The 22,727-nt window shown below is 47.4% G+C and overlaps 1 long non-coding RNA gene across 1 annotated transcript in view; it reads right to left on the bottom strand.

The window, feature by feature from the left end:
- Positions 1-22,727, bottom strand: part of LOC111098026 — a 123,877-nt gene that overhangs the window by 95,680 nt on the left and 5,470 nt on the right. Inside the window, exons 2-3 of the long non-coding RNA XR_005366678.1 lie at positions 21,031-21,211; positions 2,017-2,101 (exon numbers count right to left, since the gene is read on the bottom strand). This is a non-coding gene — a long non-coding RNA (uncharacterized LOC111098026). The remainder of the gene's footprint in view (positions 1-2,016; positions 2,102-21,030; positions 21,212-22,727) is intronic.

The raw sequence follows: 22,727 nt of genomic DNA on the forward strand, positions 1-22,727 counted from the left end.
ATGCCCCATGCTTCTCTGCTGGAGGAAGAAAGTATCAGCAAGACAACCTCGACTCATCCTTCAGAGCTCAGTCTAGGTACCACTTCCTCCAGGGAGCCTTCCCTGACCTGGTCAGGTACCTCTCCTCAGAGCTCAACCTATACCCCATATTTCCCCCATCCTAGGATTTACTACCCCACTGTATGGCCAATGACTGGTCCAGTTGGTACTCCACTAAGTGTGACCCACAGAATGAGTGTGCTTTTTAACAAATCCAGCCAAGCACATGGCCTGGGGCACTCACATGCACAAATACTCAAACTCTGTAAACATAACCTCCTGAGTCATTACCACAAAGATCCTGCTGAGAGATTCTTTGAAGTTCAGAGAAATGCTAGGCCCAGCTCCCTTGATGGGGGCCAAGAGGCAGAGACAGACCCCCTGCTGGTGCCATCTCCTTACCCTCCCTGCCCCAACCCTAAGAAACACACCGCTTAGGAGGAAAACAAGCCAACAAAGACAGCAGCTGCCTCCCTCGACAGCCAGACCTCCAGAGAGTTTAAATGGAATTAAAATAATCTCACTTTGTTGCCCTAACCGCAGATAGACAGTCAGGAGAGAACAGCCCACTAACTGCCTCTTTGAAGAGGCAAAGACTCTTGTACCCAAAAGCTATTTGTCCTCCATAAATGGGATTTCAGAAACAGAGCTGAAAGAGGAGACGAAGGCCTCAAGAGCCTAAGCTTGTATTATACATTAGACAGATATTTAAAAATAAATAGTGATTAAAAGGAGAGCCACAAATGACAGCAGAGAGCTCCAGACCCTCCAAGGCCTTCATGCAAATGCCTTGCTGTGCCCTCTGCATTGGGAATCTGGGCCAAACTGTAATCGTTTCTCTGATTTTTAAAAAAACTGTTGCCACCCAGCTGCTTTGAGGAGCTAGGCTCAGTTCCAGGGGTATGACTGCATCCAAGGAGGGGAGGCCTCTACGCAGGTGCCCCCCAGCCAACCCTCAGTGTCACCCTCTCCTGAAGGCCGGTGCACATGCTCATGACTCTCAGCCTCAGCATCCAGCTGAGGGGTTCCCCTTCTGCCATCCTCCCACTAAGGCTAAGGTGGTGCTCCCTTCCACAACACTCATCCCAACCTGTGCGGAAGCCTGTCTCCCCACCATGCTGTGACCTCCAGCAGGTCAGGAGCCCTGCCCAGTGCTGGGTAAGCTGTCAGTAAGCCTTACTGATGGGCTGTCAGCCTGAGAAACATGCTCTAAGAGGTAAGCCAAGGAGGCCAGAGCCCAAGCCAATAGACATCTGCCTTAGTCAGCCAACATCTGGTTTGTTAGTCACTGTTGCTAATATTACTATTGTCAATGTCCTCGTCGTTGGCATTAGCATCAGTGAGGCCTGGAACTCCAGCCCTTAGCTAAAGCTCAATCTCCAAGAATACCCCCTACTGCCCATCACCCCCATCTTCCCCCGCAATCCAAAAAAGAATACACTCAGCTTTTCCTTGATGCTCTATTTCAGAGAAAATGAACTTAGGTCCTTTGTTCCTTAACTGAGGTCCATACTTTACTCAGATTTTATTAGTTTTCATCTGATGTCCTTCTCCCGTTCCAGAATCACAACCCAGATATCTCATGACATTTAGCCACTTCCTTAGTCTCTCAGCTAAGAGTTTCTTTGGATTTCCTGGTTGTTGGCAGCCTTCACAGGTTTGAGGGGTATTAGTCAGGGATTTTGTAGGATGCCTCACTACAGGAACATATCCGAAGTTCTTCTCATGATCAGACAGAAGCGGTGGGTTTGAGGGAGGTAAAGGGTGCTTCTCACAGGCAGGGTACACACCGTCAACATGCTTCATCGCCAGTGATGGTGACCTTGGTCACCTGGCTAAGATGGTGTTTGTCAGGTTTCTCTTGATCTTTCCAGTGAAATCCTCCCTGGTCCCCTAAAAGACCAAGTCAAAAAATCTCCTAGAAGCCTCCCCAGATTACATAGACACACACCGAGTTCCACTCAGTACTTAGCATACCTCTAAGTATTTCCAGTGTCCATGAACCTGCCTCCTCTTTTTCAATGAAGGCTCTGTGGGGCTGTGACCTGAGGCCCAGCAGCATCTAGTCGAGAATAAAAAGAAAAAGAAATGACCACTTATTTAGCATTTACTGAGTACCAACTCCATACTCAGAAACAAGTACCACAAGTAACCAGCAGAGCTGCGATCCTGCCGTCGGCTCTGCAATCTATCCCTTGGTTCCTCTGCTATACTCCCTTCGTGTGAGTCTTCAAAGGCTGTAAGTGTGTCCTCCACACCTGGTCAAGGACAAGCTGCTGCAGCGAAGACAGAGACATTAGGTGCACCAGTGGAGGCCTGAGGTCTTCAGCAATAGCACCAAAGGTGTGCCCCTGGCCCGCCTGACCTCCACCCAACTCTGTCCCACTCCAGAGCAAGTGTGAGCCTCGCCACCAGCCAGCCCCTGTCCCCACGAGGCGTCTGTAACCACTAAGTCTTCCGTTTCTGATGTCCAGAGATGGGGAAGCACAGCTGTGCGCCCAACATGCTGCATCAGCGAGAAGCCAAATGATATATGTGGAGCTGGAACATCTCCCGTAAATTTTGTTTTATTAAATTTTAAACTTTAATAAAACAATGACACATCTCAAGTGCCAGCCCTGGGCTCCCCCATCCCCACCACCCTGCCATGCTTGGGCTCACCCTCTCTCTGGCAGGGTCTTTAGAGCATCAGACGTTTTCTTGGGGTGTTGACACCTGACACTCGGGGCCGTGGGCAGGGGTAGCAGAGCACAGGGATGGGTTGGCAGGGGGTGACTTTACAGTTCCAGGCTGGGCCCAGGCTGAGCACTATCCAGGCAAGGATAAGGAATCAGGAGGCTCCTTGTCCTGCAAGACAGGAGAGGAGCCAGCAGTGTCAGCTGTGGCTGGGGGGTGAGGCTCTAATCCCTCAGCACAGAGTTAACAATGGCATTAAGGACTAGGACCCCCCAGTTCTCAAGCTAAGGCCCAGACAAGACAGGGCACTAGGGACATATATAGGTGACTTATCACTGGCCATGCCTTCCATAGCAATGCTCAGGAATGGGCACCCATTCCCCAAGCTACTGCCAAAGCACCTCTCTCTGCTCCTTCCCTCACCCCACTACCAGCCCCAGACCCAGTAGCCAGTCTATCAAATGAGCTATATCTTGGAGCTACCCCTAATAAAGGCACTCACAAACTCACAAACCTCCCAAGGGTCTCCTCTTCCTCGGTCCGATGACCAAACTTGCTAGAATAGCACTCAAGGTTCCCCATTATCCTCTCAGGGGACTCCTCTGATGCCCCAGCTTTATCTCTGCCCTTCACTCCCCCTGGCTCCAGCCCTGAATCTCTCCCCACTCCTGCTCCCCTTACCACCTCCAAGTCTTCTCCCTTGCTAGTCCCCAACCTGGAACACTTTCAGAAGGTCTCCCTGTCAAATCCTATAGAACCCAGAAGTGCTTCCTCAGCCTTCAAGCCTTCCCTGACTCAAAGTTCCTGCCCACCCTGAAGCACCTCTCCTAAGGCCCTCCTTACCCTCTGCTAGCAGCCTAGGTAGTCATGGACATCTTCTTTGCTAACCAGCCCACTCCTGGCCATTAGGGACAGTCTCTTCATGTGTGCAACCCCACAGCAAATCTCATGGTGCCTCGGTGGTAAAAGGCACCAGGGACATGTGACAGGGGTAGGGAGACAGGTCACAGGGAGCCAAGGTCAGGTTCCATGAGCAGAGCCTAAGAGCCACCTTCTGTAATCAGACAGAGACAGGACCCCAGAGCAATCTCCGCCTTGTCTCCCTCAGCCACACCAGAATAGCAGACTGTTCCTCCTACGCCCCTTCTCCCCATCTTCCTTCACATCCAAACAAGTCAGTGAACAAAGTAATCAAAGACCCCAAACCCACTTGGTCAAGACACTCTCCAAGCTTCCCTTCTCCTAGCCTGGCCACCTCCACTTGAGCTCTGGTCTGGGGAGATGTCACACGAGTCCCCACACCAGCTCATTGCAGCCGAAGGAGAGAGCAGAGGGGTCCCCCACTCAGGGCAGGAACCGCGGCCTCCCAGGTCCTGGGAGCACTGGCCTCGCGAAGCTGGCACCCTACTCCCCAGACCCACTGCTCGCCACTCACTGGATTGCATGGCTTCTGAAATCAGACTTGCGCAGAACTGCTGTAGGAAGAACACCCCAAAGCAAACGGGGGACCCGAGTGCAGGCTGAGCTGCCCGTGTCAGAAGCCCACCAAGTCTCCTAGCACCCCGCCCCTCACGTCCCAGCCCCTCAGCCACTACTGGTACTGCAACCTTTGGAAAGGTCAAACCCCAAGCCTCTGTCAAGGATGAGCTCCAGCCATCATCACTTTTTTTTCCAACCCAGAAATCTTATCAGGAGGATGGGAGGGAAGAGAGGGAGAGATCTGCTGTCTCAGAACTAATCCCTCGTCCCTCCAGCCAGCGGGCCCTCCATCAACCTGCTAAAGCTTTCCCTGTGGAGCAGCCTCCAGGTCCCAGGCAAACAAAGCAGCCCGTGCATTCTCCTTGAAGGACTCGGGCATTCTAGGATTTGGCATCAGATCTCAAGGGACCCCAGGAATGTTAGCCTTTGCAGCCTCAGCTTCGGCCCACTCCACCCCCACCCGCCCCAACCAAGCCCAGCAGTGTTCTTCGATTCCCCCGTGCCCTTCAAGGAGAAATGTTTCCTTCAAATGAAAAAAGGTTTCTCTAGTGTTTTCTGCACCGAAGGGTGAAGATGCTTTGCACGGAGGAGACAAGGGGGGCAAATGGTTCAATTAGGTTGAAGACAAAAACCCACAAAACCCCTTTCATAATTGGAAGTAATGAACTAAAAAAAAAAAAAAAATTTTTTTAAGTAATGAATAAAAAAAAAAAAAAAAAAACCAGCACAGCCCCTTCGGCATCTGATGAGATGTCACTGAAACTCGTTTGAGTGCTGTCTCTCGGGGCTTCTTCCACAGGGCATTGTGAGGAGTCAAGGCCCAAGCGAGGGAGAGGCTAATAGTCCTGACTCCCTCCTGATCAGCCTCACCTGGAAGAGGATTCCGGGCTCAGATGCCTTCCTGACCACCAAGGCCCTCCCCAGGATCAGCAGAGACCCAATCAGGGCTGGTCTCCATGCCCTCCTCCGTGCACACACACGCACACACATGCACACGCACACACATGCTCATGCCAGGCTTGGGAGTTCACTGCACTGGCCACAGAGCCCCTCCCTGCCAGAACTTTCTCTGAGCCAGTCAGGGTCTTTTGATCCACTAACAGGAGGTCAATGGCCCTATCCCAGCCTTAGAATGCCCTGTCAGGCCCTTGACATCCTGGGCACTTAGAAAAAATTCACAAACTCACTCCTTCAATCCTGACCTGCTTCCCCTTCTAAGCACCCATGGAGCCATCACCCAGCACAACCAAAAAGAACCTTCCAGCATCTTCTGCCCCAGTCAACTAACTGTTCCTCCCGACTCCTCTTGTCTTCTTTTCATTGTTTTTATTACAAGAGTAATGGATGCTCATTATGGAAAATTCAGAAAATATAGATAAGCAATAAGAAGAAAATGAAAATATCTCATCACATCACCACTCAGAAATTACATTAACATTTTGGTTTATGGCCTTCCACACATTTTTCTGTGCATATAAAGAGAGGCTTTGTTTTGGGAGGGCTTATTCCCCAAGCAAAACTAGCATCAGATGTGTTCCTATCACAGTGCGTTCTGGCTCACACAGACTCTGAATTTCTGCCTCCCTCTTCCCCAAAACCCGCTCTGGGCACTCGCTGAAATCGTGGCATCTGTCCTTTCATCTGTCCCTTTCTCTTCACTGCCATGGTCGTGTCCAGGCCTCCATCCTTGTATTCTCACGAGCTTCCCCACTGCTCCCAGCCTCCGAGGGACAGAGACATGAAGAAATTCACTGATTTTGCCCACCATCTGTTTACACGGTGGCTATATCTGAGCAGAGTTCACAGCGAACGTCAGCGGATGCGTCAGTCCCAGGGACGGATTAGTGATGGTACATTCCCACAATGGAACAGTATGCAGCTGTGAAGGAGTGATGCCATGGACACGTGTTGAGGACATGGAGAATTGTTTAAAAAGCAGTATACAAAGCAATATTTGTAGTAAAATCTCAACTTTATTAAATGGTGCATTTATCAGTATGCACCTAATCCTGTAACGATGAAGTGACACACACCAGTAAGTTAATACTAATCTCTGGGTAATTTTAGACGTCCCATTGTTTTCCTGGGTTTTCCAATACCTTCATATAGTGAAGATTTGCACTTAGGGTAATTTCTATTTTAAGAAATACAAAAGCTATGAAAGGGTTTTTAAGGGCCTAGAGCACGTGTCTCCCATTTTATCACGCATCAGTATCACCAAGAGGGCTTGCTAAGTCACAGAATGCTCAGCCCCATCCCCAAAGTTTCTGATCCAGAAGGTATGGGATGGGAAGGCTGAGAATTTTCATTTCTGACAAGTTCCAACTAATGTTGCTGCTGGTCCAGAGACCACACTTTGATAACCACTGGCCTAAAAGTTCCCAACAAATGACATTAAGGAAGAAGGCATCAAGGCATCGGTGCTGAATCAATGAGGAAGAAGTCCCCTCCCTACTGTGGGAAGATGTGACCTTCTAGAGATCCCTGAGCTTTGTTCCCTTTGTTCCTCTCTCTTGTCCTCCCAAAAGGAAATGGGAAGGACATACCTGAGATGTCTAACAAACACCACCACAGGGCCTTGTATCCTCTTCCTCCCCAGGACAAGCCCTTCATGGCTCACTAGCCCCACAACACTGCCCCCTCCTCCCACCCCGCTGAGGCATCCACAGACGTGGTACCAGACAGACGAAGGGCTGGTGGAGAGGCAAGCTTCTGTGGCCCCAGGGGAAGCTCACACAGAGAGCTCACCAAACAGAAACAGAGGTCCATGCGCAGTCCCCCCATCACAGCAAACCCTTCACTCGGTGGCCCCATGTTGCCAGGACTCCTTTCTTTCTTTGAACCTTCCTGCTTTTCATTCTCCATTCATTCAAAGAGGCATCCACCTGGCACTCGGCTCCCCATCTCATCCAGCAGGACAGACAGACAATAAACCAAACACGGCAGTACATGGTGGTCCATGCTAGGTCTCAGGTATCCTTGAGGGCCAAGGGCACCCTAAGGAGAGACCTTAATATGAGATGTGAAGGTGGCAGGAGTGTTTAATAACACAGGAAGGAATAGTTACACACTCTGGCTGCTGAGAAACATGACAGCTTGAAGGTTAAGAACATGGGCTCTGAGCTCAGAGCTGGATTCCAATCCCAGCTCTAGCTTCTACAAGCTTAACCTCTCTGGACTTTAGTTATCCCATCTGCAAAGTGGGGATGGTAGGCAGTTTCTAAAAGGGTCGCCAATGATCTCTATCTCTTGATTTCACACCCCTGTGAGATCCCCTCTCCTTGAGTGTGGCTGATCTCATTCCTGGCTTCGAATGAACAGAATACAGTGGAAGTGATAGAATGTCCCTTCTGAGACTAAGTGAGAGAAAGACCAAGGCTTCCATCTTGGGTTCTCACTCACCTCTCTGCCTCCCCCACCCCACCTTTTCTCTCCCTCCGTCCCATTCTCTCATCCCTTACTCTGGGGAGAAAGAAGCTGCCATGCTGTGAACAACCCTCACAGAGGGCTACTGGAGAATGTGGAGAATGAACTGGAGCCTCCAGCCAACAATAGAGAGCCTGGGGGCCGCCAATCATCACATGAGTGAGCTGGGATATGGATTCGCCCCCCAGTCAAGCCTTGCAATGACCAGAGCCCAGTGGACACCTTGACAGCAGGTGACGAGAGTTTCATGACAGATCCTGAGCCAGAACAACAAGCTAAGCTTTTCCCAGAATCCTGACTCACAGAAACTGGGAGATAATAAATGTTTGGGCTTTGAACTGTAATTTGTTGGGTAGCAGTGGATAACTAAAATGGTGTGGATGGCAATGGTTTCTGACCATGGGCTTGACATGATGACTAAATAGGCTAATGCAAGAAGAGCTCTTGCTACAGAGCATGGCGCGTAGTAAGTGCTTCCAGATGCTACCAACAGTAATTATAGTAACAAATATCTGCCCCCAAAGGACTAGATGTGGGGGTGTTATTTTTGAGACACAGCAAGATGCAGGGAGACAGTCAAAGGTATATATGTATTAGTTTCCCGTTGCTGCTGTAACAAATTACCATCAATTTAGTGGCTTCAAACAACGCAAGTTTATTACCTTATACTTCGGCAAGTCAGAAGTGCAAAACGGATTACACAAGGCTAAGAGCTAAGTGTTAGCAGAACTGTGCTCCTTCTGGAGGCCCTAGACAACCATTCCTTGCCCTCTCCAGCTCCTGGAGGCTGCCTATATTCCTTGGCTCATGGTGGCATCACCCCAAACCCTGCTTCTACTAGCATGCCTCCTTCTCTGACTCTGAACCCCCCGCTGTCTCTTAAGGGACCTTCGTGATTTCCTTGGGTCCACCTGGATAATACACTTCAACTTCCCTGCCTTGAACCACCTGAATCACTTCCGCAATGTTCCTTGCTGGGTGGGAGAATGTGCTCCAGCCCCCCTGGGATGAGAACGAGGATATCTTGGGGGGCTATACTCCAACCTACGGCAGTGGGGTTCCCCTTATTCTCTGCACTCCTCATCTCCAGGCAGAGCGTCCCTGGCCGCATCAGTGGTCACTCCTAGCAAGGATTTCACCACCTCCTCCTCTCCATACCCTCCATATCCCCATCACCTGATTCTTTAAAAATCACGTCGAGATGGAAAACCTTGACACCATATTCCTACAGGGCTGAATTTAATAAGTGAAAACTTTGGTTCTCACACATTTCACAACACTTCGGGAAAACAAACATCTCCTCCCCTCCCCTGCTAACACCGTTATCAGCATGAAAACTCCCGCTTCCTATTTCAGTTGCTGCAAAGTTGCTCACATGAGAAAAGGTAAATTATTCAGTGCAGCGCTTAAATGGCATTTAATATTTGATCAATTAGCATTCTTTGATCCGTGTCCTAACAGTAGGATGTCCCTGGCTCTGTAGCTGGATGTAGGCTTCCTCTTTCGAGAAGGGGGGTGGGTATGTGTGTGCATGCACACAGGTGCGCATGTGCACATAGGGGAAGAGAGGCTCACACACGTGCCCTGCATCTAAAATACATCAGAAGTACAAGCAGCGTGTGCCCCCAGACAGAAGGGGAGGTGGGAGTGAAACGTGGAGGAGGGCAAGAGGTCACAAGGTAGGATACCGCTCTGTGAAGCTCTGCTAGTTGGGTGCCCGCAGGGTTACAGGTGCCCCGGATCATCTGGCATCACTGTCACACCCACATGGCTCTGGGAAGCACCATGCCTGGCACTCAGCACAAAAGCAGCATCTGCTCAAACCATCACACAATCCAGACTTGGTGGCTTCAGTGGAACCTCCCCTTCCAGGGCCCCTGTGGGTTTGGACTCAGTTTCAGGCCTTGCCCTCCACCTCCAGCCGAGCAGGGACTGTGAAAGAGTTTAAGTTGGCATGTTGAGTACTCTTTTTCCTAAAAGGGGAATTAATCAATCCCCCTCACACGCATGGTCTTCCTCTCGCCAGTTGGTCACTTGCAGGAACTGGACTCTGAGATTTTTTATTTCGGAGTGGAAATATTACAAAAAGAGAAATGCTGCCTCCTGACTCATTAGGGAGAAGCCTGCACATGACACAGACACATGCTCGCACACACATGCATAGACACACGCACATACCTACACACACACTTCAGGCATCTCTCCAGCCAATCACAGCCCACTCTGGGAGCTGAGCATTGGTACCTTCATAGGCACCCCAGCTTCAGCTCAATGCTCCTGGAATGTAAAGAGGAACATTGGAGGAAGAAGAGGTTCTGACCACATGCAACCTGAGGCTAAATCATGTTTCAACCCCCTCCTCCTCCCCTAATTTCTGAACAATGCTTCGGGCCAGGTGTGCTGCCTAACAAATCAAAGTGGTACTTTTACATCAGAACAAGACTTTAAGTTTCCATGCCTCTCCCACTGTGATTTTTGTGGCTCCATTCTGTTATCCCAAACTGCGAAAGAACCAAGGCTTTTGTTGATTGGGTTTTATCAGCCTCATCAGCTACCTCCTGCATCCATCATTGATGGAGATAAATGACACTATTTTTTCTTCAAAAAAAAAAAAAAAAAAACCTACGCCTAATGAAGTCTCTTTCATGCCACAATCTCAGCAGTAGAGATAAATGAGAAACAATTTCTTAGTATCCATTATTTTAAATTACAGATATCAACTCTGATGCTGTTTTCAAGGTTTATTGAATTTTCATAGATGATCACCAGCTTCTACATTCTACACGCGTAATAGAAACCTGAACTCAAAGACGTTGTGTGGCCTCCTTTTAAAGCCTCAGTGAGGAGGGCTCCATCCCCCAGTCTCCCCAGGAAACCTTCCAGAAAGCTCCAGGCTCTGTTGGTCAGACTCCAAGAGAAAAGGGGAGAAAAGAAAAGAAATTAGCAGAAGTAGGAGAAGAGGAGAGGAAACATCAAAAGGAGCTCATGGCCGTGTATCTGCTTTCCTCAGCTGAACAGAGAGCCCTGCACGGAAGCCTGTTCCTGTCCATGAATGTGATAAAAAGACAAAGGGGCGAGAGCTCTAGGATGGTTGTTCTGAAGATTGAACTCAGAACACGGAAGGGCTGGTGTCTGATGTATAAGGAAGCCCAGGCTGGGAAGCTGGCCATGGGCAGACTCTAAGCATCCTTCTAAATGTGATCAGAGTCCACTGATGGATTTTAATAGAGTGACAGTAAAGGGATAATACCCACAAAGGTATAAACCAAATAGAAGACAAATAGCATCAAAATTTGGGAAGCTGGAAACCAGATGGTAAGTGACACAGAGGACCAGAGAAAACCAGGTCTAAGCCAGCAGCAGGGAAAGCCTAAAGCAGTGGATTTGCACATCCTCAACGCTACATAGGCCCTGGAGTTTGAGGGTCCAGGCACTGCTGAGAGTAGGAGTGAAGGTGGCACTCAAACCAGGAGGACTGCCTGAAAATCTATATAAAAACAACAAGATCCACACCACCACCCTTGCGTGGCTTACACAGCCAGGGACTGCACGGCACACTGTGCAGAAAGCTGGCGGGTTGAAGGTCTTCTCTCTGTGCCCCCTAGTTGAGTGGAAGGCCCATAATGAAAATAAATGAAGTAGGAGCCTACCTACCAAGTGATCCCAGCCCCTTTCCCCTGCCTGGTTCTGAAAACACTGGTAACTGGGCTCATAGGATAATTACCACCTCAGAAAGAGACTTAGAAATATAAACAGGGGCACCTGGGCGGCTCAGTGGTTGAGCATCTGTCTGACTTTGGCTCAGGGCGTGATCCGGGGGTCCTGGGATTGAGTCCCTCATTGGGCTCCCTGTAGGGAGCATGCTTCCCACTCTGCCTGTGTCTCTGCCCCTCACTGTGTCTCTCATGCATAAATGAATAAAAATCTTTTAAAAATAAGAAAAATATAAACAAACAAGGGCCCCTCTTTGCAATGGGTTGAATGGGTCCTCCCAAAATTCACAACTACCCAGAACCTCAGAATGTCATCTTGTTTAGAAATCAGGTCTTTGCAGATGCAACCAAGGTAAGAATCAAGATGCGACCACACTGCCCATTTAGGTGGGGTCCCAACCCCCAGAGACCCAACCAGCAAGAAGCAGAGAGACAGGTGCAAAGAGCCTCCTATGCAGGGAACAAGGTGAGCCCGGAGTCCAGAAGGCACTGGCGGAGCCCCTCTGCTCTGGAGAGCCAGGACAGATTTCCTGACAAAGGGCTTGGTGCCAGGGAAGGGGAGTGGAGGCAGTGGAAGACCTGGGGGCGAGGGGAGGAGGGCAGAATGGCAAGAGCCAGAGCAGAAGGGCCTGGGGTACCCCCATGGGGACTTTCAGATGCTGTCACTCAGACAAAAATGGCTGTTCCCAGTTCTGTTCTCAGGCTAAGCACTAACCATTGCTCTCTCCCCTTTGCTCATCTGGGGCCCCTCCCCTGTTCCCTTGCATAGTAAATGGTTGTTTTTCTCAGGCCTCTCCCTGAAGGCATCATCCCATCTTGGGTATTCCTCTGACTGCAGTGCCCAGAGGAAAACCACCTCCGGTGGCACAGGACAGATGCGGGGCATTCAGGCTCATCATTGTAAGCCAAGAACAGAGCTCCATCATTGCCTTCCCACCTCTGCCCTCAGAACACCTGACGCTGCACACAGGGGGGCTGGGCAGGGCCTGGAGCCTCCTGCCACCCAAAGGACCCTTTCTCAGGGCCTAACCCCGACCAGCCCTGGAGCTCATGACATCTCCTGTGGCCGACTCCGGGATGTCTGTGGAAGCTGAGTAAGAGCCCTCATGCAGATGCAGCACATCTATGAAGCCGCAGCACAGTGTAGGGCTGCCTGGGCCTAGAGGCTGCCACATTCTAGCCTCCTCCCCAGCAGCCTCAGCGCCAGCCCAGACCAAGGGGCACAATGGGCCAACAAGCAGCCCCTGGCCCTGCAGGAGACTCACATTAGACCATGGATTGTTCTTCCTTCCAGAATAGGTTTGGAGTCACTTTTGCTGCCTGCAAGCCAAGAGGCCAGGCCTCTTCCTGGCTTTGAGCTGCAGACAGGAGCCCCTTGCCCCCTAAACAGTTCTTAGGCCCACCCAGCCAGCCAGGAGAGGGGTCGCTGTGGCCTTGGGGGTCTCTGTAGTTCTGCCCTTAGGATCCCACCCCACTTGGGCACAGCCTGCTTAGGTCCCCAAGCAGGAAAGCAGAGGACGAACACTTGTAGGCACCTCACTGTGGCAACCAGGCCCTCGTGATCTGGCCTCAAAGGCACTGCCCCCTCTCCTGCAGCCCATACTTTGGACAGCCTGGGCACCCAGGACCTCTGAGCCTTGAGCACTTGCCTCTGCATCCACCCACAATGCCCTCCTATTTACCAGCCTCTTCATACCTGAAGCATGAAACGGCCCTGCTGCAGCCCCCAACCTTGGTCAGGAATGTCCCCTGGACTCTTCAGACCAAGACCAGGACTGGCTGTGGCCCAGGCTCTACACTTGGCCAGGGGACACAGATGCTGACACCAAGGCTCTGGTGTGAACCATGATACCCCATGTGCTGATTATTTCCTCACGGGACTGTGAGCTTCTGGGGGCAGCACCCTGCCTGACCAGCACCCCCACAGACCAGGTGAGCACTGCAGGGAAAACAGGCTCACAGAATCACCGTCTGGAGGGCCGCAGGTTCCTGAAATTTCCCTGATATTGCCCCTCATGCTGCAGATGGAGAATGACTCTTTCGGAACTGGAATAGGATCTGTGGGCACAGAAAAGCCCCACTCCTTCTCCAAGGACAAAAAGAATGGCAAGTGGGTCTTGGGCTAGGTGCCCCTAGGGTTTAGAAGCCTGGGGACACATGGAGCCAGGTGCCTCCCCACCCTGCCCTGCCCTGCCCCTTGGCCCAGACACCCCCAACCTCATGGTTGCTCAGAGTCTTGCTTATGCCCTCCTCCTCCTGCCAGAAAGCCTGTCCTCCTCCTCTTCATGTCCTGCCCCACCATACCAACTGCAGTCACCAGCTTCCTCAGACCACAGAGCTCTCCTGCCCTCAGATGTGCCTGAACCTGGGCTCCTTCCAGCCCGTGGCTTCAAGAGGTAGCCCAGGCACACAGAAAAGTGCCGACTGGGCCCCTGAATGGCACCTTGTCTAGTCACACCTCTCTGCCCACATCTTCTGTAGTTTTAAACACTTGGGTCCTCCAGGATTGCTGAGGCCCGTAGGTGTGCCAGGCTCTGCGCTGGTATTGAGGCAAGAGCAGGGACCAGACACAGACACATCGAGCAGGACCAAGCCGGGAGTTTGCTGACAGCCACCCCTCACTCTGCCTGTCCCACAGAAGGTGACACCACTTCCACTCACACAGACCCCGTCAGCTCCCCCAGGTTCCCCCAGGTGGAGAGGAGATGCCTGGGACTTTAGCAGCCCACAGTCCCACCCAAAAATAGAGAGCCCATTGGCTGCAACCTGCTATCATATTTTCACTAAGACCCTCTGTTAAGCCAGAGTGTGATCTGTAAGATAATTTAAGTGCTGATAATATTTTCCAGAGAAGCATATCTCACTGTTACAAACACAAACTGCTATTAGTGGTATATTTGTTAGCATTGATGAGACAAAGATTACCCAGGTTGTGCAACAAGATGATAACAAGTTGATTTTTCCCCCTCCTCTATGCTGTTCAGCCTCTGGAAAAAAATTAACATAATGTGCTGACGTTCTACACAATTCTAAGCCTTAAAAACTCCTTTGCGATTCCTCTCCCATTAAAGACTTTAAATACCTTTATTCTCTTTTAATAGAGCAATTCATCAATGTATTCCTCTAAAAGGTAAGTAATACAGATAGATTAGTCAGGGGGACATGTTACACAAGGAAGAGTACTCCCTTCAGGATTAATATGCTAATACCATATCTGGCACTTAGTAGGGGCTTAATAAGTGGACATTATCTTAGTTGATTGATTGCAATTCCATGACATTCATAACACAAAGCTTTTCAATATCACTTCAAGAGTTAAAAAAAGTTTAAAATGCTTAATCATCATTTTCTGTTTAATTTTAAAGTCGGGTGAATTCCGAAGCTCTGACCGCCTTTCCTCCCAGACCCGGATCGCAGACTTAGACGGAGCGCCACCTACTGCCCGAGCCCCGCCACCTGCGCTCATCAGCCCCCACACCACCTGGAAGCGCAGCAGGGAGACCCAGGGAAAGGTGCACTTTACCCTCAAGCCCTCAGCCAGACTTCCTCGAGCCCTATACGTGTGCGGCAGATCCTGGGGAGACAGACCAACCAGAACATACCCTTGCTCTGAGGTGCTCCGTCTACAGGAGAAATGAGCAGAGGGGCTAAAAGGGGTAACACACATCCCAGGAAGGGTCATGGGAGCAGAGCCCACACCAGCTGCAGGCATCTCCCACCCACTGCCCTTCCCATAAGAGTGAATCCTCTTCATCCAGTTGGATACCTTCACACACACCCCACCTGGTCTCCCTGACCTCTGCCAGCAGCGATGACGGCTGGTCACTCAGGCCTCGGGGACTGTCCACTAGAGCAGCACCACGTGTAGGCAAACTCACAAGGAGCAAACAGAAGCTTCAGCAGGCTCTCGACTCGGGGTTGTGCTCCAAATGGCACACGGATTGTATCCCCATGTCTGCCGAGATGCAATTAAGCCATTGATCCTCATGCAAAATGGGCATTGATAAATCAATATGAAGCTGATGCTGTAGATAAACAGTGCACGTCATCAGGCAGCACGGCGTGTGTAAATGATTCAATACAGATCCTATCAAGGGAAATTTTGCCTCAACATGGCTGAGAAGGCCAAATACTATTAGGATATGTAGTGATGGCTTCTGTACTAATTTATTGCTGTTCTCAGATTCCTTCAACAAGCATAGATTGAGCACCTTTTTTGAGGCTCTAGCTGTGTGCTGAGCCTGGGGACAGAGGGACAACCAAGCTCAAGATCCAAGGCCACAACTGGTGTGATATTCTTTCCTGCCTTCTAGGAGACAGGAGACCTGAATAAGGACAGTCCTCTGCTGAATACTCCCCGTGGGCCAGGCTTTGGGCTGGGCACATGATATTCATACTTCTTTACCACCCTAGGGCCACTATCATAGAAGTTCCAGGCCCAGTTTTATAACAGACAAAATTGAAGCTCAGAGAGGCTAAGTGGTCACATGGCTAGTACATTGTAGAGGGACATTTGAACCCAGGGCTTTCAATGCTAGAGCCTAGATGCTTCTCTAGCCTGGCTTATGCAACCAGTATACTGGATCTGATCAGAGATCAGGCCCTTTCCACAAGCACAGAGCATCCTCCCACCCCAGGCAGCCAAGCAACAATGAGCACATGAAAATGAGGACTCCTAGAAGCAGCCTTGCCTGACCTTGGAGGCACAGGTGTCAGGCAAGCCCTCTAGCAGGAGGGTGCACCAGGGACATGGCCCCAGACACTGCTGGGTGCCTTCTAATAGCATCAGTCCCATCCACCTTGCTAACAGAAGCAGGTGTAATCCAGGCTCCCAGGCAGCGGGAAGGCTGGCCCCTATCCCAGTCCCACCACAGGATGTTAATCTGGATTAACCTTAAACCAATTAGTCCTTTCATTCCTTTTGCCAATGACAAGCTTAGGAAGAGGCATATTACAAAATTCTGATCAAGGAGACATTGCTCAGGAGAACAAGCCTGCTGGAGAAGCCCCTGGGAATGATTTCTTAGCTCTTAAATAGAGAGACAAGGACCATTTTTCACCTATGAGATTGGCAAGAATCCAAAAAGTTGAGAACATACTCTGTCAGTGTATGGAAAACGGGCCCTTTATGCGTTGCTGGTGGGAGAAACTGGTACAAACCCCCAGGGAGGGCAACTGGCAGCATCTGTCAAGGTCACAAAGACATGTCCCTTTTCCTCAGCAGTTCCAATTCTGGGAATTCATCCTAACAAATTTGTAGAATGTATTATGTTAGCAAATATGAGAAACAACCAAACTGTCCATCAAGAGACAATTGGTTCAACATATTAGATTACAGGCATATAACATAATATGATACAACTATAAAATATTATGGATGTACTTCGTATATCAAAATATTTTGATAGGTGAAGGAAAAAAAGCAGTATCCAAAAATGCTTAACGTATGCCATCATTTGTTAAAAAAAAAAAAAAAAAAAGTGGGCATGGGGTAGATAAACCACACATTCATATTTGCTTTAATATGCATTATATAAAAAGATTCTAGAAGAGGGCACCTGGCTGGCTTAGTTGGTGGAGCGTGTGACTCTCCATCTCAGAATTCTCATTTTAAGTCCCACATGGGGGGTGTAAAGATTACTTTAAAAAAATGAAATCTGGGATCCCTGGGTGGCGCAGCGGTTTGGCACCTGCCTTTGGCCCAGGGCGCGATCCCGGAGATCCAGGATCGAATCCCACATCAGGCTCCCGGTGCATGGAGCCTGCTTCTCCCTCTGCCTGTGTCTCTGCCTCTCTCTCTCTCACTGTGTGCCTATCATGAATAAAAAAATAAATAAAAAATAAAATAAAATAAAATAAATAAAATAAAATAAAATAAAATAAAATCAAATCAAATCAAATCAAATCAAATCAAATCAAATCAAATCTTGGGGCAGCCCTGGTGGTTTAGTGGTTTAGTGCCGCCTTTAGCCTGGGGTGTGATCCTGGAGACCTGGGAGTCCCACGTCGGGCTCCCTGCATGGGGCCTGCTTCTCTCTCTGCCTGTGTCTCTGTATCTCTCATGAATAAATAAATAAAATCTTTTTTAAAAAAATAAAATATTTTTTAAAAAGATTCTGGAAGAATAAAGTCCTACTATTGAGCAGATAGAGGAGGAGTTACAGGGAGACTTTTTATTGGATACCTTTTAAGTGTTTTTGATTTGCAAAGTGGTGTAACAAGTATTCAAACAATTTGCTATTATCTGAATGCTTGTGTCCCCATTCATGTGTTGAAATCCTAACCCCTAAAGTGATGAGATCTGGCAGTGGGAATTTGGGAGGTTATTTAGAGCTGGAGAACAGAGGCCAAGATTATAAGAGACACCCATTCAGAACACAGAAAAGGCCTAGGGATTCAAGCAGCACCAAATACCTCTGAGGCATAGGCGGGGCTAAATGCTGGAGGACTCTTGGAAAATCAGCATAAGACCTAGGAATCCTACTCCCGCCTCCTAGCAAGATTGGGGGTTGGAGGGTGTCAACTTGCTCAACTCAATGAGATTTGGGGTCAAAGAGATTCTGGACTCAGGTATGGCAGACACAGCTGAGCATGGGGATGAGGGACCATATTAAAAACAGGGAATACAGATGTCTATACACTGAATGGTAAAGATGTATGCCACCTTCTCCCACTGAACACTTCTAGAAGTTCTCAGACAAACCTATACACCTCCTTCAGGCAGCTAGCTAATAGGAGGATTTCTCTTTTGAGAAAATGGCCACCCCAAGAGAAAAGACCTAAAGATATTGTTATTAGGGAATCCCATATGGAAATAGCCAAGTTCACAAAAACAGACACATAGATCAATGGAACAGAATAGAGAATCCATAAATGGGCCCTCAACTCTACAGTCAACTAATATTCAACAAAGCAGGAAAGACTATCCACTGGAAAAAGGACAGTGTCTTCAATAAATGGTGCTGGGAAAATTGGACATCCACATGCAGAAGAATGAAACTAGACCATTCTCTTACACCATACACAAAGATAAACTCAAAATGGATGAAAGATCTAAATGTGAGACAAGAATCCACCAAAATCCTAGAGGAGAACACAGGCAACACCCTTTTTGAACTTGGCCACAGCAACTTCTTGCAAGATACATCTATGAAGGCAAGGGAAACAAAAGCAAAAATTAGTTATTGGGAGTTAATCAAGACAAAAAGCTTCTGCACAGCAAAAGAAACAGTCAACAAAACTAAAAGACAACCTACAGAATGGGAGAAGATATTTGAAAATGACCTAGCAGATAAAGGGCTAATATCCAAGATCTATAAAGAACGTATTAAACTCAACAGCCAAGAAACAAACAATCCAATCATGAAATGGGCAAAAGACATGAACCAAAATTTCAGTAAAGAAGACATACACGTGGCCAACAAGCACATGAGAAAATGCTCCGCATCACTGGCCATCAGGGAAATACAAATCAAAACCACGATGAGATACCACCTCACACCAGTGAAAATGGGGAAAATTAACAAGGCAGGAAACAACCAATGTTGGAGAGGATGTGGAGAAAAGGGAACCCTCATACACTGTTGGTGGGAATGTGAACTGGTGCAGCCACTCTGGAAAATTGTGTGGAGGTTCCTCAAAGAGTTAAAAATAGACCTGCCCTAAGACCCAGCAATTGCACTGCTGGGGATTTACCCCAAAGATACAGATGCAGTGAAATGGCAGGACACCTGCACCCCGATGTTTATAGCAGCAATGTCCACAGTGGCCAAACTGTGGAAGGAGCCTCGGTGTCCATCAACAGATGAATGGATAAAGAAGATGTGGTTTATGTATACAATGGAATATTACTCAGCCATCAGAAGAGATGAATACCCACCATTTGCTTCAACGTGGATGGAACTGGAGGGTATTCTGCTGAGTGAAGTAAGTCGATCGGAGAAGGACAAACATTATATGGTCTCATTCATTCGGGGAATATAAAAAAAATAGTGAAAGGGATTAAAGGGGAAAGGAGAGAAAATGAGTGGGAAATATCAGAGAGGGAGACAGAACATGAGATACTCCTAACTGAGAAACGAACAAGGGGTGGTGGAAAGGGAGGTGGGCAGGGGGATGGGGTAACTGGGTGATGGGCACTGAAGGGGGCACTTGATGGGATGAGCATTAGGTGTTATGCTATATGTTGGCAAATTGAACTGAAAGAGAGAAAAGAAAGAAGAAAGAAAGAAAGAAAGAAAGAAAGAAAGAAAGAAAGAAAGAAAGAAAGAAAGAAAGAAAGAAAAGAAAGAAAAGAAAAGAAAAGAAAAGAAAAGAAAGAAAGAAAGAAAGAAAGAAAAAAGAAAGAAAAAGAAAAAGGCCTGATTTCAAATTTTTAAAAAAGGAGATGAGGAGAAAAAAAAAAGGAAATAGCCCAGTTAACCCACTCTGTCACCCTATACTGAGGCCCACTGGTCATCAAGCCTCCCCCAGGCACAAAGTGCTACCAGGGGTTATCTGGTGGTGGCTCACTCTTAGATATGTGTGGAGAGCCAAAGAGCACAAGGCATTGCAGAAAACTATCTAACTGAAAGTCACATCAGAGCAAACAGGAAATAAAAGAATTTCAAAAAACAAAAACAAAACAAAGAGATGGCAGGAAAGAAAAGAAAAATATATACACAATGTATGTATTTTCATACCCATACAAAAATTAGAAGATACTGCATTTCATAAAATGAGAACAAGAGGGCCATAAAATGAGCATTCAGAAAAAAATTCTTTGAAATCAAAATAGGATAGCAGAAATCGTTTTCACCAATAGAATATTTGAAAAATAGGGGAAAAAATCTCCATTAAAAAAACAGAAAGACAGGAGCACATGGATGGCTCAGTCAGTAAAGCATATGACTTGACTTCAGGGTTGTGGGTTCAAGCCCCACGTAGAGTGTAGCAATTACTTTTTAAAATTTTCAAAAAAACAATAGAAATAAAATAATATAAAAACAGAGAGGGAAGCAAACCATAAGAAACTCTTAACTCTAGGGAACAAACTAAGGGTTACTGGAGGGGTATGAGGATGGGGTAATTGAATGATGGGCATTGAGGAGGGCAGGTGATGTAATGAACACTTGGTGTTTTATGCAACTGATGAGTCACTAAATTCTACCTCTGAAACTAATAATACATTATATGTTAACTAAATTTAAAAAAAAAGAAAGTAGAAAATAAGATAAGAAAATTCAAGGATTAATCTAATAGGTTTATCATCCAACTAGCAAGAGTTACCGAAAAACAAAATAAAGGTAATAGAAAATTCAATTATCAAAAAACAATACAAGATACTACTCTAGAACTGAAGGAATGGATTGCAAGACTTAACAGATCCTCCGAGTATGTGACACCATGAATTAAACTTAAAAAATTAACTTTAAAAAAAATTTTTAAACCATTCCAAGAAACATCATCATGACCCGTAGAACAAAGAAATGGAGAGAAATACTAACAACTTCCAAAATAAATAAGCAGGTCACAAACAAACCTGTGGATCTGAGTGCTATCTGCTGTCTCAACAACAATGGAAGCCAGAAGACAATGGAACGATGTTTTCAAAATTCTGAGGGGAAATGATTTCCAATCCAGAGTCAGCCACAATATCAATCAAATATGAGGCTAAAATCAAGACATGGTCAGATAAGCAAAGTCTTCAAAAACTTACCTCCTAGTCACCCTTTCTCCAGAGGTTACTGAAGAAAAGCAGAGAAGAACCCAAGAAAGTGGATGAAGTGGGATCCTGGTGCAAGGGATCTCTAAAAGTAGGAGATGGTGTGTGAATCTGGATGCTATATGCAGAGAACAGTCTGGACAAGACCTGCAGGCTGGAGGCTCAGAAGGGCTGTCTGAAAAATACACGCAAAAATAAAACAAGTCAACCACTGTATAGGTTGGAAATTTCCAAGATGTTCATTTCTGTCATGGAGTTTGGAAAATCATCTGTAATTGGTTCATATAAACAAAACAAAGAGGGAAAGGGAAACAGTCATCCTAAAAAAATGCAAAGTTGCACAAGAAACTACCATCTTCATACTACATATGGCTCCCTGTGAACTGTAGCTACACAGTCATAATAATGTAAACATGAATACTGATTTCACCCAAAATGAAAATTTGACATTCTCAGAGGGATAGAGGAGAAGGGGAAGCTGGGGTGGGGAGGGGGGGCAGGCGGGGAGCAAGGGAGGGTGCTGCACAGCTTACAGAAATTATAAATTGCCCCTTCCACAAAAGAAAGTCAATGGATCATATCTAAAAAAATTTTTTTTAGAAAATCAAGAAAGCACAGTTAAATCAACTAGCATAGTAATATGGAGAAAATACAAAACAATAGAAGAAAAACTTGGGTGACCACTAAAGCCTGGGAGCCAAGTGCAAAGAACAGGGGGGCAGGGCATTGCCATCATTCTTGATAAGCTCAGGACTTCTATTTGGGTTCTGAACCTTGTACACCAAACCTAGATTTTAGAAAGTGTAAAAAGCCATGGACTACTGGATGGCTCAGTCAGATAAGCATTCAACTCTTGATTTTGGCTCATGCCATGATCTCAGGGTCATGAGATTGAGCCCCAAGTTGGGCTCAATGCTGGATGAAGCCCTTTAGATTTCTCTCTCCCTCTTCTCCTGCCCACCCCTCACTTGCTCTCTCTCTAAAAAAAAAAAAAAAAAAAAAAAGTTAAAAAAAAATTGTCTGCTTGTCTCCTGGCATCTGAGCAGGTCTGTACCCACTTCTGGGAGGCTATGTGCCAGCTGAGGACAGGTGGTTTTCAGCGTGTTACACTAGCACCAGCAGTGCTACATAGACATCACTGGGCATGCCTTCTTGGCCATGTATGTACATGTGTCTCCAGATTAAAGATCTAGAAGCTAGGAGGCCAGGACAAAATGTACCAGTTTAAATTTTAATAGATACTGACCAATTGCCCTCAGAGAAGGCCACCCAGGGTGCACTGCCACTAGCAGTGGGCAATTATCCCTTACTCTGGCTTACACTTGATGATAGTAATCTTTCTCATGTTTGCCAAGTGGCCAGGTGACAAAACTAGATCTCCTTTTTGTTAATTTACATCTTCATAGTTACTAATTATCTTGCTCTGTTCAAGCTGCTATAACAGAATTAATTATCAGACTATGTGGCTTATAAACAAGAGACATTTCTCTCTTATTTTTTTTATTTTTTTATTTATTTTTCTCTCACATTTTAGAGGCTGGAAGTCCAAGATCAAGGTACCCGCAGGTTTGGTGTCTGGCAAGGACTTTCTTCCTGTTTCATAGATAGTAAGGACATGGGCCACCTTAGTGGAAGGGCCAGGGGAGCTCTCTGGGTCTCATTTATAAAGGCACTAATCCCATTCATGAGGG

Source organism: Canis lupus, chromosome 11 (genome assembly GCF_011100685.1).
Source record: "Canis lupus familiaris isolate Mischka breed German Shepherd chromosome 11, alternate assembly UU_Cfam_GSD_1.0, whole genome shotgun sequence".
NCBI classification, from domain to species: domain Eukaryota; kingdom Metazoa; phylum Chordata; class Mammalia; order Carnivora; family Canidae; genus Canis; species Canis lupus.